The 14,806-nt window shown below is 37.8% G+C and overlaps 1 protein-coding gene across 2 annotated transcripts in view; it reads right to left on the reverse strand.

Moving 5' to 3' along the window:
* Nucleotides 1-14,772: 14,772 nt before the first annotated feature.
* Nucleotides 14,773-14,806, reverse strand: part of LOC146563044 (uncharacterized) — a 2,664-nt gene continuing 2,630 nt past the window's right edge. For both annotated transcript variants that reach the window (XM_085295396.1, XM_085295395.1), the window contains exon 5: nt 14,773-14,806. This exon is cut by the window's right edge and continues 929 nt beyond it. The gene's annotated coding sequence lies outside the window, so the exon portion shown is untranslated.

Here is a 14,806-nt window from a genome sequence, read left to right on the forward strand (position 1 = left end):
GAATCAAAGTTTTGCAATTATAAAGCTTTATATCAACTTTTGACAAATAAATAATTATGTTGACCTTGAAGACTTTGGTGGATGTAAAAAGAAAAGTGGGACATTTAACAGAAACTCTGTAAGATGAAAAACATCTTTTTAATAAAAATTATTTTGTAAGTTGTTAAAACCTGATTTTTCATGGTGTGAACTCCCTTCAGTTGAAATAAAATAAACCAAATTAAATGTTACTCAGCCTTTTCTCGTCAAGCAGCACATACCTGTAACCTTATACTCAAAGAGCTAGGGAACATCACACTTCTCAACACTTTCTCTATATCTGTTCGTGTTGCTGGATGATCAGTAAATTAGTTCTAACCCTTACATTTTGTTTTTGCTATATCATGTTGTTTATGATGTAGTTTTATCAGAAATTTATTGTATATTTTTTGTATCGCATTTGATACAATTTTGGCAACTTTTGTTAACAACAATGTTAATTTTAGACCAAAATAGAGTTTTGTCCATAACATTTTGAAATTATGGCAAGTATTGATCATGTTGATGAGATAGAGGTCTTAGAAACTCATGTAGCAAACATGATACGATTGGCATTAGGCTTAACTGTGTGTGCACATTTTTATATACCATCAGTTGAAAATAGGTGAAAATATCCTTGCTTGATTACATTTTTCTTATTCTGTATTTGACATGATGTTGTTCATACTAATAAACCTCTTAATGTCCACCAGATTAGCATAGAGATGTTTAAAGTTTGGTTTTCCTCCTCACATATACAATCACCAAATACTTCATTAGTTACACCTATTCAATAAGTTAATAAAAAAAACGCTAACAGATGGATGTATGGTGTGAGTTTGAATATCTAAGGAGAATTCTTCAAGGTCATTAATATTTAAACCTAGGTGACATCTTCCTCAAGCTATTGTGCTCACAAGATTTTCAGAAAACTATATTTGAACTTTTCTGAGATTTTTAGTAGATTTGCCTATGCTATCAATTTGAAAATCCTACATCATCTCATTTTCCAGTTTTGTTCGCAGAGTTGGGTGTCCACACTTCACGTCCAGCGGTGTGACAGGAACAACTCATAGGCTATTTACAGAAGGAAAAATATTGGATTGCAATCCATTCATTTCCGCCTCAAGTCACGTACGTCGTTCCACCGAAACCATTGCCGAAACTATTAAAATCACGAAAGTGTATTCATACATATGACCAGAGTGACGTTAAATAACACAGATAAAGTTATTATTGTTTTCGTGCTGTGGAAACATGCCCCTTAACAAAACACCATGTAGACAAAATTCAGTTTCAGGATGACAGTGCAAAGTGACTCACTGTGACTCTATGCCAGTCAGTTAAAGAAAGTGTGATGAATTTACATGTAGTCAATAGCAACACAAACACACTGACCAATTTAAAGGATTTGAAAAGAAAATTGTGCACAAAAATAGTAATAAAGTATGCTGTGCTTCTGGATAGAAGAACATAGGTACTCATGTACCATGTGCATTTTTTATTAAGTTATTTATGTTCGTTGCTAAGCAGCAACAAACAGGGTACAGCAGTTTTGTCTCTCAGCAAGAAGGTCCTGGGTTCAAATCCTTCATGTGGCCACGGCCTCTCTGTGTGGTGTCTGCATGTTTTCTCTCCAGGTACCCCGGCTTCCTCCCACAGTCCAAAGACATGCAGTTAGTTGGGCCAACTGGACTGGTGATTCTAAATTGCCTACAGGTATGAATGTGAGTGTGAATGGTCGTCTTTCTCTTTGTGCTAGACCTGCGACAGACTGGCCACCTGTCCAGGGTGTACCCTGCCTCTCGTCCTATTTTAGAAGTTCCAGCCCCCCGTGACTCTGATAAGAACAAGAGGAAGAAAATGGATGAATGGGTTATTGCTGTATATTGCTAGGCAAGTTCTAAAACTTCACCCTCTTAACTAAATCCAGAAAAAATTCAAATATCTTTTGACCCCTGAACTTTGGCAAAAGTGATCCAATGGTGATACGTGTTTCAGTTTCTTTGCTATGGCCTCTCTTCCTAAACTGTTTCACCTGGTTTTCATGAAATTGGACTTCATGATTTATCTCAAGTTGGCCTTTTGACTTCTACGTTGACCTTAGAGTTTACCTAGCAGCAAGAAAGCAGAAGTTGCATATTTGTTGCTGTCAGCGTTAATCTCGTTAAAATGACATTAACGTCATAACCGTATTAACGCAGCAAATCTCCGTTAGCGAGTTAGCATGGATCGCCCCGTGCGTGGGACTGCACTGCGTCAAGGCGTTAGCGCAGTTAGCTCGTTAACATGTTAGTGCCGTGCAGCCCCACGCACTGGGCGATCCGCGCTAGCTTGCTAATGGAGCTTAATGCATTTATGGCGTTAACATCATTTTAATGAGATTAACATTGACAGCACTAGTTACAACATAATATAACCCACAAGTAAAATTTTGGAAAATTTTGATCTTTTTGATGATTAATAACATTATAGTCACGCTAAATAATTTGATTTTGAATTTGATTTTGAATTAGATAAAAGGGTCGGAAAATTGAGGGATGAATGTTGGGTTGTATGAATTTGTGCAAAGGAGTAAATGCGCCTTGTAGCGTAACGCGCTGTGTGAGGTTGAGATCAGAAAAGTGAGGTATAAATGCAATCCATTTGTATACGGGCGCATTGTTGCAGAATTGTTCTGTCAGGTGAATGAGAGAACAATTTAAAAGTCGATTTTTTACAGTAACGTTTAAAGTTAAGAAGTAAAACACGTCATAGACAAGTGCACAAGGAAGTCGAATTCTATTTTGTTGTTTTGTTTTTTGTGCGCAAATGAAAACAAAACAAATTTTTGGATAGTTGATAAAGAGTGTGAGTCATACACAGGAATTGGGTGTGGGCTTGACATAAAATCCGTTTAAGAAGCATCAGTCAAAATGTTTGTCAGAAAGTACTTTCAGGCTGACTGAAAAGCTTCTTAAATAGCCATTTTATGTCATGTCCACACCCAACACCTGCATATGATTCACACTGACAGTTTCCAAGACAGGTTTCACTTGTATTTAGCCATTTGTTTATCCCTTGTGAATCTCTGTTTATATTCTGTAGTTGCTGTAAGACACTTTCTTGTCATGTACTTTACGTAGTTTCTAGTAATTTCTATTCAAGCTGAAGGCAAATGAGGGGCCAACCTAGTATTAGCATTAAGATAAGATAAGATAAGATAAGATAAGATAAGATAAGATAAGATAAGATAAGATAACTCTTTATTGTCATTGCACAGTCATACATAGTACAGTAGTACAATGAAATTAGGAAAAACTGTCCTACGTCGGCACTACATATAACAGAACACGACACGATATGACACATCACAACGCAACAAACAACACAACACAGTATATTAACTTAGTATAAAAAAGAAGAATAAGTGTATGTGTATTGCACACTGTTATTATTGCACATTAATTATTATTGCACCTTGTTATAAGCATGTTATTAGCATCTGTGCTCGTTACAGTGAGTTCAAATTTTTTTTTTTTTTGAATTTTCATGATCCGAACTTGTCGTGTTAAATATATACACACTGAACCTGCTGTTTGGGGGAAAAAAAATGTCTCCAAAAATACGCGCTGTGAAAAAAATAATAAAGTCGACATCGAGCCATGACGAGCAGGTTCTGATGTTTCTGAACAAAAAAGGAAGAAACTGAGATTCTGGGTTGATCCAATTCTCACATTTTACTGTTTGAATCAGGGACTGAAGCTCTGTCACAGCCGCCTTCATACATACTTCAGGGTGTCAGTGAGGCAGTTTGTTGGCAGAGTTGGGAACACAGGGAGGCAGAAACATGGTTTCAGAGAGCAGCATCTCTCTGTGCGCTGAGGTAAAAACTACTTTTATATTCAATAAAGTTACAAGCATATGTTGCCAAATGCTGATTGGTCAGTTGAAAAATCGAGCTTGGTTGATTTAAAAATAAATGCCGCAAAATCCTCCAGCAAAACCATGTGGTCAGTGTGAATGGCTGCACTAAGAATATGTGTCTGAAAAGGATTTGATGTGTAAAGACCCTAAGTAAATTTCAAAAAGCCCAAATTCCTGTGGTTTTAAGAAAGTCAAATACACGTAAACACAGAACCTGTTAAATCTAGAAAGAATCAAATTGAGTTTTCCGATTAAGCAATAATTAGAATATTATTGGCTTTGTTTTTGGAGTGTCACCATGGCAAAAATAATTTGTAGAAAAAATTCACTTGTCATTTCCTTCTTCTCCTCCACTGGTTAATGACAAAGGGACTTGCCACATTAAGTCAATGACTCATTGCACCTCTGTGTCGGTAAGTTAAGGCAGCTGTGACCAGTGTACATGTTTATCTATTCATAGGTTGATTGTATCTTATCAGGAACATGTTGTTAGTGCACAGGTTTCTCTTCAGTGATTATTTGAAGAGAAATTCTTCTCAGTTCTCCTGTATAAAGTACGTTTCTATGTCTGTCTCCCCATTTAGTTATCTCCTTGCTCCTTGAGCTCATTTGGTTTCAGACTCAGCAGGTTTATATATATATATATATATATATATATATATATATATATATATATATATATATATATATATATATATATATATATATATATATATAAATTTGAGGGCTTTGTGTGTGTCTCCAGGCATGCAGGAAGGTAAGAACTATGTCACCAAATCATCGTACACGTAATCCTGAATCAGACAAATTACTTTAAGTGCTTTAATGGTTAATGGAACCATGACTTATCTATTTACTGCTGGTTAGCCCAGTTTGTTGCTCAACGCTGTCTGGTATGGTAACTGCACCATATTGGATTGCAATACCCTACAATGGATAGTGAGTGCAGCTCATAAGATCATTGGAGCCCTTCTTCCCTCCATTACAGACGCTTATAGCACCTGCTCCATCCACAAAGCCACCAGCATTGTGGAGGACCCCACACACTCCCCGCACACATTCTCCACCCTGCTGCCTTCTGGAAAGAGGTACCGGAGCATTCGGGCCCTCACTGCCAGACTGACGAACAGTTTCTTCCCCCAAGCCGTCAGATTCCTGAACACTCAGTGACTGGAATGACACACACGCACAGCTTCATACATGTCCCTACCAAGCACTTATCTGCAGAATATATTTTTGCACATTGCACTTTACGTAGTCCTTTTTTGATTGTCTGTTATATGTCATATGTAGCACCAGGGTCTCAGAGGAACGTTGTCTCGTTTCACTCTGTACTGTGGTACAGTACAGAGTGAGACGACAATAAAAAGCCACTTGACTTGATTTGAACAATTATCAATATATACCCCAACATAATAAACATAAATATGTACCAGTTACATAACTCATATGTGGTTTTAGTGAGGGTCAATTATGCTCAATTGCTCAATACTGGCATATTGAATATAAATAAAATAAATTAAAATAGATATATTTAAGTTAACTAGTATGTGGAGATGAAAACGACACACTAGAGCAACTAATCTTAGTGAATGTCTGCCTTACAAAATGTATGATTTAATAAAGAGAGTGGCTAAAAATAAATAAGTGATTGACAAACACAGAGTTTTAAAAAGTAAAAGAAAGTATTCCTCTAATTGAAAACAATGAATGTTAATGTGAAAATGTGCTAAAGACAATTCTAATTGAAGTAGAATTACATAAAATGAAACATGAAGTGAATTTTATCCATATGTGAATGAATGTGAATTCTCCATGTAAAAAAATGGGATTTTAAAGTTTAAAAGTTTAAACTATGTGTTAAATCTTCTAAGTCCCATAGACAGATAAGGTGGACACTGGATGAGTAGATTCAGTTGGATGACCAAAATGTAAAGATGTGACGGCCAGGTCGAGAAGGTGGAGAAAGCGTGAGCAGGTATAAAAGAGATTCAGGGCTCTTTGCTTTTGTCTCCTGTGAGCTGAGCAGTTCAGAAGATTGGATCCAAGAGGTTCACCCTTGAAGTTTCCAGCAGGGATGTGAGAGGGGAGAGCGCAGCCCAACCTGCCAACCTGTGAAGTGATTTAGTCATTTTTGGCTTTTCGTCTTCTCATTTTTGCCGTGTTAGATGGTTCATTCAGAAGGATATTGATGTACGTCATATTTCCACTGAATGCCCAGCTGCTTTCCTGTTGGTTGATTATCATCAACTCGGAATCTAAACAGTGACCACACAGTGTTATTGTTGTGATTTTTTTTATTGCGCTTGCACAATGTTTTTGGTTTGCCACCAATGTTCTGTTTAACTGTTCAACTTTTCTCCAGATCATTGTGTAATAAATGTCTTTTGTTCACTGTTTCTGTAACAGAATCCAGATAAATGAGTTCTTTTTTCTAAATTTCACATTCCATTGGTTTGTGATCAGCTTTACAAATGGAAAACTGACTGCATCGACTCTTTTCTGGGAACTGCTATTTTTTGGCCATTCTCTATTAGCTGTATTTTTGGGGAATTTCAGGTTGCTGCCAGTAGCCATCCAGTCTGCATAACTCATTTGTAACATTTTCAAGAAGACCAGATAGTGCTTGATAAAAGCTTGATTCTGTTTGAATTATGGCATTTTATGGTAAGGAAATGAAAGAAAATTTAATGTCCTGAATGTCTGTGAAGGTTCTCAGTCATCCAGGTCATCGTAGTCAAAGGAGTTTGCAAAGAAAAGAGTCTGGACTTCTTTAAGTTACTTGAAGACGTTTCACCTCTCATCCGAGAAGCTTCTTCAGTTCTAAGGTCAAATGGTGGAGAGTCCCAGATATATTTAATGTCCTGAATATAATCCAAACTTTAGCCATTCGAACCAAAACTCTCTACATATCTCGACAGTCTTAGATCTGTTTGGAGAAATGTGTTTTTGTTGGATTGCATCTACCAGTTTAAGTGATCTGATTGTGGTTTCTGGCATCAAGTCCATCTACCTGTGAAAAAATATTTAGAAAAGACCACTATAGGAAATGCATTTTAGCACATTTTAAACAACAACTGTTGACCAAGCTGCTGTACATTTAAGTCAATCAGAAGAGATAAAAACATAGGAAGACATGATAGAATTAAAGAAAAAGAAGCATAAAATGAGAAAATTTGAGTAAGAAATAAGACGAATAAAAGTAGCACAAACTCATTGTGATTTAAAAGCCAAGGAATAAAAGTGGGTTTTCAGACAGGTAATAATTTATAAAGTAATGCCTTTCTTGATAGCTTACATAAGAGTTGAAGAACATTCCAGGAGATAATGCTAATTCAGAATTTTGTTTAAGCCAGTCTTCATTCCCTACAAATAAGTAGTGAACCTTGGAATATGTGGCACAAAACATTTGGCACCGCAAAGTGAGACTGGTTTCACTCTTCACTCATCACATATGCATGTTCAGTACTCCTTGGTGGTAAAGTATCTTTAAGATGTTGGGGATTTTTTTTTTTTAGTTGACAGTGACATGGCTCTGTTTCAGTCCAATTCACCATCTTTGCCTAAACCCAACCAAATAGATGGATGAAATAACTGAAAGTGTACACAAATGCAGGTTGTTTTTTTATGAGTTTTATTTGCCTTTGCAAATGAGTCAAATAACAGTAAAGTCAACGTTTGCATGTTTTCTGATGAGGGCGAATTGTAAACATAGAATATTTATAGAGACATCTCAGTTTCAGCTTTATCAGCTTCCGCCTTATGTGTCATATGCAAGTTAGCAAAGGGTCAACATTGCAATGAAATGTCTTTGATGAACAGAACACAAGTCTCTCAGCAGTATAACAGTATACTCTCTATATGTATATATACATATGGAGAGAGAGAGATGGATGGATGGATAGATAGATAGATAGATAGATAGATAGATAGATAGATAGATAGATAGATAGATAGATAGATAGATAGATAGATAGATAGATAGATAGATAGATAGATAGATAGATAGATAGATAGATAGATAGATAGATTCTTCTGTGTGAATCCTGTGAAGTGTGGTGTGTGTTTAAGCGTTGTAGTTGAGGTGACGAATTGGTTGGTGGTAAAAACTGTTGTCTTGTAGTCCGAGCAGACAGACTCCTGTAACGTCTGCCAGACGGTAACAAGGAGAACAGCTGGCATGCTGGGGGGCTGTGGTCCTTAATAATGCTGTATGCTTTACAGAGGCACTGCTGGAAATAAATGTCCTGAATGTCCTGAAGCCTCATGCCTGTTATGCGCTCTGCAGCCTTCCCACTCTCTGTAGTGATTTCCAGCTGCCTTTAGAGCAGCTCCCATACCAGACTGTAATGCAGCCTGTCAGCAAGCTCTCGTTCGCACTCCTGTAGAACTTTGACATGATGTTGGCATTCATGCCAAACTTCCTCAGGAAGTGGAGTCGCTGGCGTGCTTTCCTGATAGCAGTGTCTGTGTGAAGGGTCCAGGAGTCAAAGGAGCTTGCAAAGAAAAGCGTCTGGACTTCTTTAAGTTGCTTGAAGACGTTTCACCTCTCATCCGAGAAGCTTCTTCCCACTAGGTTTATATCTGGGACTCTCCACCATTTGACCTTAGAACTGAAGAAGCTTCTCGGATGAGAGGTGAAACGTCTTCAAGCAACTTAAAGAAGTCCAGACGCTTTTCTTTGCAAGCTCCTTTGACTACGATGACCTGGATGACTGAGAACCTTCACAGACATAATATGAATTATGAAATTATGATCAGTATTCAAGTACATTTGGCATGCCACCCAACACTAATAGGCTAGAAGATTAAAGGATTAAAGATTAAATGTAGACGTACTCCCTTACAAAACGATAAAACCAGTTTTCAGAATTGCCAATGTCACGAATCCAGATCCTTCAGTAGTTCCTCTGCATTCCTTCCATTCGTTGGTTTAGTTAAACAAATGTTTGCTGGTTTATTCCTGCTTTGTGAGGTTTGGCATCCAACTACTTGATCTGATTAGACACAGTCATTCAATTTTTTAAATTCCTAATCTTACTAAAATCTTACTTTTTCTCATTCCATGCAATCTTTCAGACAGACCACATGTTGATATATGACTGATCTTTTGCTCACTGTTTTCTGAATGTATTGTGTGATCACAACACAATACCGAATTATCTAGCTGGTCGATAACATTGTTATTGTTGCTTTATCCCTTTGCAAAGACAAATACAACTCATAAAGTCAATCTATGTGTGTGCACCTCGATTTATTTCTGATTTTCACAAGAATTTGTTGTTGGAAGTTTTGGGATCCCATGGCTGACTGTGGGGGAAGTCACGGACCATCTGGGAACACTACCTCTTGCATAGTTGAGAGGAAGAGGGCTTACCTTTAGGACCACAGACCATCTCCCCTATATAATCAAGAAGATCGGAAATATATTGCTATATTTTTTGGGTTTATAAAAAGGTTAAATAAATAAAGACAAATATTATTGTTCATATTCACAAAATCCACCTAGTGGGAGTAACCCCCCACAGAGGGACAAAAGGACCCCCTGATGATCCTCTAATCGCCTGAGCCAAGGTGTGAAACTGGGCGTGGGTCCCAATCAGCCAGAGTTTCGGGTGTGTTCATTGTGAAACCTGGCCCCACCTTATCATGTGATTTCCTGAGGTCAGATGGCCCAGGATGTGAGTGGGCGTTAAGGCATCTGGGAAGGGATCTCAAAACTGGATTATAGATGGCAGAGAGTTGGTGTCGTAAACCCCCGCCTCTGTTCAAAGATGGTCGCTCACAGTGGACATAGATGCTTCTTTCACTCCTCTTTCAAACCATCTGTCCTCTCTGTCCAAAATGTGAACATTGGCATCCCCGAAAGAGTGTCCTTTATCCTTAAGATGCAGATGGACTGCTGAGTCTTGTCCTGTGGAGGTGGCTCTTCTGTGTTGTGTCATGCGCTTGTGAAGTGGCTGTTTGGTCTCTCCAATGTAGAGGTCTGAGCATTCCTCGCTGCACTGTACAGCATACACCACATTGTTAAGTTTGTGTTTTGGCGTTTTGTCTTTCGGGTGAACCAGTTTCTGTCTGAGCGTGTTGCTGGGTCTGAAATACACTGGGATGTCATGCTTGGAGAAAACTCTCCTGAGTTTCTCTGATACACCGGCTACATAGGGGATGACAATGTTGTTGCGTCTGTCCTCCCTCGCTGGTGTCTGGTCTTCTTTTCTGTGCCTCTTTGCTGACTTTAAGAACGCCCATTTAGGATAGCCGCACGTTTTGAGTGCTAATAATTCATATTAGTTTTTCAAGAAGCTTCTCCCTTTACAGTAACTGTGAAGCAGGTGAGAAAAAATATAATCCTGAATAGCCACTTTATCTAAAACTGCGGTGACAAAAGACACCGATACATGTGATCTAACAGCATAATGACGATCCTGTTCTGGACATACTATATAGCCCTGCGTCATGCAAAGCTTGATCAGTTATTATTGGCTTTGTATAGTTGATTGGTGGTTTTGTACTTTATTTCTGTTTTTTTCTAATTGCTTTAAAATATGTTTATATAGCAACACGAATGGAAAATACTATGCATGAATAACATTTTGATCAACAGTAAAACTGTCAAAATCTTAAATAATCTTAAATACAGCGATGTAAACGTTGATAGATACCTAGAACCTAAAAATCCAAATTCCTATAATTAATTCACTCAATGTTTTATCTCAGTTCGACTGTTTTAAAACATGTGCACACCAGTCCCAGATAACCAGATGCACTCATTTTTGGCATTTTTTGTAATATCCTGACTGCCTGCAGGCTTAGACCAACTGAGGAGCAGGTCTACAGTCTCAACTTGGTTCATAACATTTAAGATAAGATAAGATAAGATAAGATGACCTTTATTAGTCCCACAGGTGGGAAATTTGTTTTGTTACAGCAAAAGTGCAAAGATATGTAGCAGAAATGAGAAAACACTGGAATGCAATAAAATACAATAGAATAAAATAAAATACTATATACAATAGAATAAAATAGAATAGAATAATATATACAATAGAATAAAATAGAAATACAAATACTATATACAACTGAGTAGGAAAATACAAGAATACAATTTCGTCAGAAGAAGAATTGCACAAGAATTGCACATATAGCATTTACTGCATACCAGTAAAATACCAATAAATGTTCCCATTACAAGCAATAAAAAAGAGTGATTTAATATGTGTCAAATGTGTCCACACCCTTCAGAAGTACGCATGATTTTCCTCACAACACACTGTTCTTATTATTCACCTCTCTGAGGGCCTTCTATGTCAGGCTCACATGCTCTGTGAGTGGATGAGTGAGATAAAGCACTTCACATCCAGAGTAAAGTAAGGTCTGTATTGGTCAAGGTGGCAAGCAGTGTAACATATAATTTTAAGGTTGATGGAAGAAGAGTACATAATTGGATTTAGCTTGGATTAAGGCCTTTTTCCACTTTACAGCAGTGTTTTGTCCACTTGTGGCATGAGGAACTTTCCTGTTTACTTGCTGTGGTTTGTCACAGCTGAAAGTTTATAAGGGTGACAGCTTTCAAACAACATCTATCCAGTCTTCCGTTGTTTGTTTAAGTGTGTCCCAGACGTTTAGTGCTCAATTTCCATTTCAGGGCTAATTAGTTTTAAAAAAATAGTTACAAAAGAAGCAGATGTCTCTGGAGGTAATGCAGTTCACTTTCTGTTCAGTTCAGTTTTATTTATACAGCATCAAATCACAGCAACAGTCGCCTAAAGGTAGCACTGAAGTGTGGAGCTCTGGCATTTCCTCCTTACTCGTTACACTTGTGCAATAAAGTAAGCAATCCACATGCAGGCTGTTAGGATAAAATCAATGATTTTACAGCAAAGAAAGCATTCATGCAGCTTTTAAACCGGGAGGATCAAAGCCAGGCTGTTTTTTATTGACGGTGGTGAAAATAACACCTTCAAAGAACGCTTATCATTTTTTTCAAGTGATAAACACTACAACGACTGGGAGTCATGGCACTGAAGCAAGATTGTAAATGTAAAGTAATAAAAAAAATGAAAACATGTTATCAAAACTTGAGTCCTAATTTCAAAAGAGACCACAACCTACAGAAAAAAAATTCTTGATGAGTCAGACTCAGAAGAGTAATATTTAACTGTGTGTTGCTCCACACTGTCTCGCCCGGTTCCTGCAGGGTGACTTCTGTCTTTAAACCTTGGTGTTATCTGAAGCATTGTGCAATAGGTTTATTAGCTTCGTTTAGTCAACACTGTTATATGAGAGAAAAAATATCAGTCATTATTATCACCATCATAAAGTCTGAAATAAAATGTTTACAGTATAGATGGATGCAGCTGCCATCGCATCATTTTTTTTATTGGAAATTATGCAGTTTATTATATCATTGCACTCTGAAATAAAAGCATAGTACAAATGAGTAGTTGGAGTTAAAAAAAAAAAGAAATCATGGAAATAAATAAATAAATAAATCCTAAAAGCTTTAGTTAAACTTTAATTAAAGGTGCAAACACTAGCAGAACATGCAAACTCCACACAGAGGCAGATCCCTTTACTGGTGTAATAATGTCATTTCAGGCCCTATAACAAAAGGATTTCTCACATATGGAATGAATAAAGTATTTTTTATCTTAATTGCAGCCTGCAGCAGAGTTTTCTGCTGAGTTTTGGACAGTCAGTCACCTTCCAGTTAGTATTAGAAAGGAGAATTTTAGAATTTTAACATTAAACACTGTAACTGAGCCCTGTAACCTCAGTCATGTGTTTTGCATTTCTTTCTGCTTAGCGTCATGAGCTGACTTGGCAGTGTAATATTCCAAGTGATTCCAAGGTTCATCTGAGGACCTGTGAGATCCAGCTGGGTTTGTGTCCTGGAATGTAAAACCTTAAAGCTGAAAGAGCGCACACTCTCTTTTTACCATTGTCACTGTCCGAATACGTATGAAAGTTTTTGTGCACGTCCAGGATTATTGTCAGGTTTGAATGGTTATAAAACAATAAAAGATAGAAACTGTAAACCTTTCTTTTATGGCCATTTTTTATGCACTTTGACTTTCTCATATTTGTTTAACAATAAATGCAATTGTGTATGTTTTGTTTTAGGATGCTTTTTATGTCAAAGAGACTAAAAAGTTTCCACTGACAGCTACACAAAAGCACAGTGGCAACACAAGAGAGGAAACTGGGCCCGACTGGAATCTGACCTCACTCACTACACATAAATAACTTCGTACCTATCTACCCGTGTAAAGGACTCCATCAAGAAGAAATATCTGTTTATTAACCTTCAGGAGTAAGCGTTGTGAAATGCATTCATTCTTTTGGGTTTGGGTGGATATATTGAAGTATTAAGCAAGTTTCACTATAGCTGGACATCACTAAATATTCTCAAAAAAATCACCATAGACATTTTTGTGGAAAAACAAACAAAAGTAACAGCCACCCAACAGTTTTGCAACAATGTACTTACTAGTTACACAAATGTAAGAAAATACTCTTTAGCCTAGATATCCACTGTTGACGCATGCAAAGAGCATTTAAGGAACATTTTCACATTCAAGGGAAACTCTGCTGCCATGAAAAAAGGTCAATTTACTGGCAGTGTGACATTTTAACTTTAAAAAGAAACACCTAGCCGGATGACCTCTGCAACCAGGGAAACAGGAAACGAAGCATAAAGGTCCCAGCGCGGTACTGTGTTGATCCAGATTCGTATTGCAGAGTTTGTGTCTGTTCCAGCAGCTCTTTGGATATGGAAAAAAATATGAGGCATTTTTTGGGAGCTCTATTTGTCTTCCAGATACTTACTGCAGGTTGTGCTATGCTCAGTGACACAGTCTGCCTGGATGGAAAAGCCACCTGAACAAGCAGAATTCATCATGAAGAGAGAGAGAAGGTAAGATAATCCTCAAGATGAATGAGCACTTAAAAGACTTATTCTTAGAGCCTGGAAATCACCATCTCCTCCACTGTTTAGGGTTTGGCTACGTGAGATGGTTGCACGTTTGTATATTGAAGAGGTTCATTATTGTCTGGCTGACACTCATTTTAAGTTTGTTGAAATCTGGGGCCCTCTCTCAATCATATTAATGGGGATTCAACATAAACTTTAACCCATTTGACTGCACTTTGTGTGAAACTGCACTTCTGCCAGACCCTGATTCCTTCCTGGTCTTGTTCCCCACATCTTCTGGACTTGGTGAACTCTCTGTTGCCCTGTCTAACATGGCTCAAGAGTTGGGAGTTCGCCTTGTAATCGGAAGGTTGCCGGTTCAAGCCCCGGCTTGAACAGTCTCGGTCGTTGTGTCCTTGGGAAAGACACTTCACCTGTTGCCTACTGGTGGTGGTCAGAGGGCCCGGTGGCGCCAGTGTCCGGCAGCCTCGCCTCTGTCAGTGCGCCCCAGGGCAGCTGTGGCTACAATGTAGCTTGCCATCACCAGTGTGTGAATGGGTGGATGACTGGATGTGTAAAGCGCTTTGGGGTCCTTAGGGACTAGTAAAGCGCTATATAGACCTCACACAGAAGATCATCTTCTTTGGACACTGGTATTTCTTTGAACTTTTGATTTGTACTGGCTAATCGGTGTATTTTTTCTTTTCTTTCCTGTTTTCCTGTTTGTTTTTTTCTGTGCTTGAATGTTATTGTTTTTGAATCTTGTGTCCTTTGTCTGGTGTGATTTTATGTAACTTCGAACTTAAAATCTTATAAATAAACATTAAAAAAAGATGAATGAGCACTTTACTCACTTTGGCAAGAACTGCTTAAAGCTGGTAAGATCATAAAGTTCTAAAATAACACAAATGAGAAGCAAACACATGGCAGCAGAGGTGTTTTTACACTTTATTTTCCACCTTATAAAAC

Source organism: Mchenga conophoros, linkage group LG12 (genome assembly GCF_057382185.1).
Source record: "Mchenga conophoros isolate Kocher_MC1m ecotype Shallow Benthic linkage group LG12, M_conophoros_male_GT1.1, whole genome shotgun sequence".
Taxonomy (NCBI): domain Eukaryota; kingdom Metazoa; phylum Chordata; class Actinopteri; order Cichliformes; family Cichlidae; genus Mchenga; species Mchenga conophoros.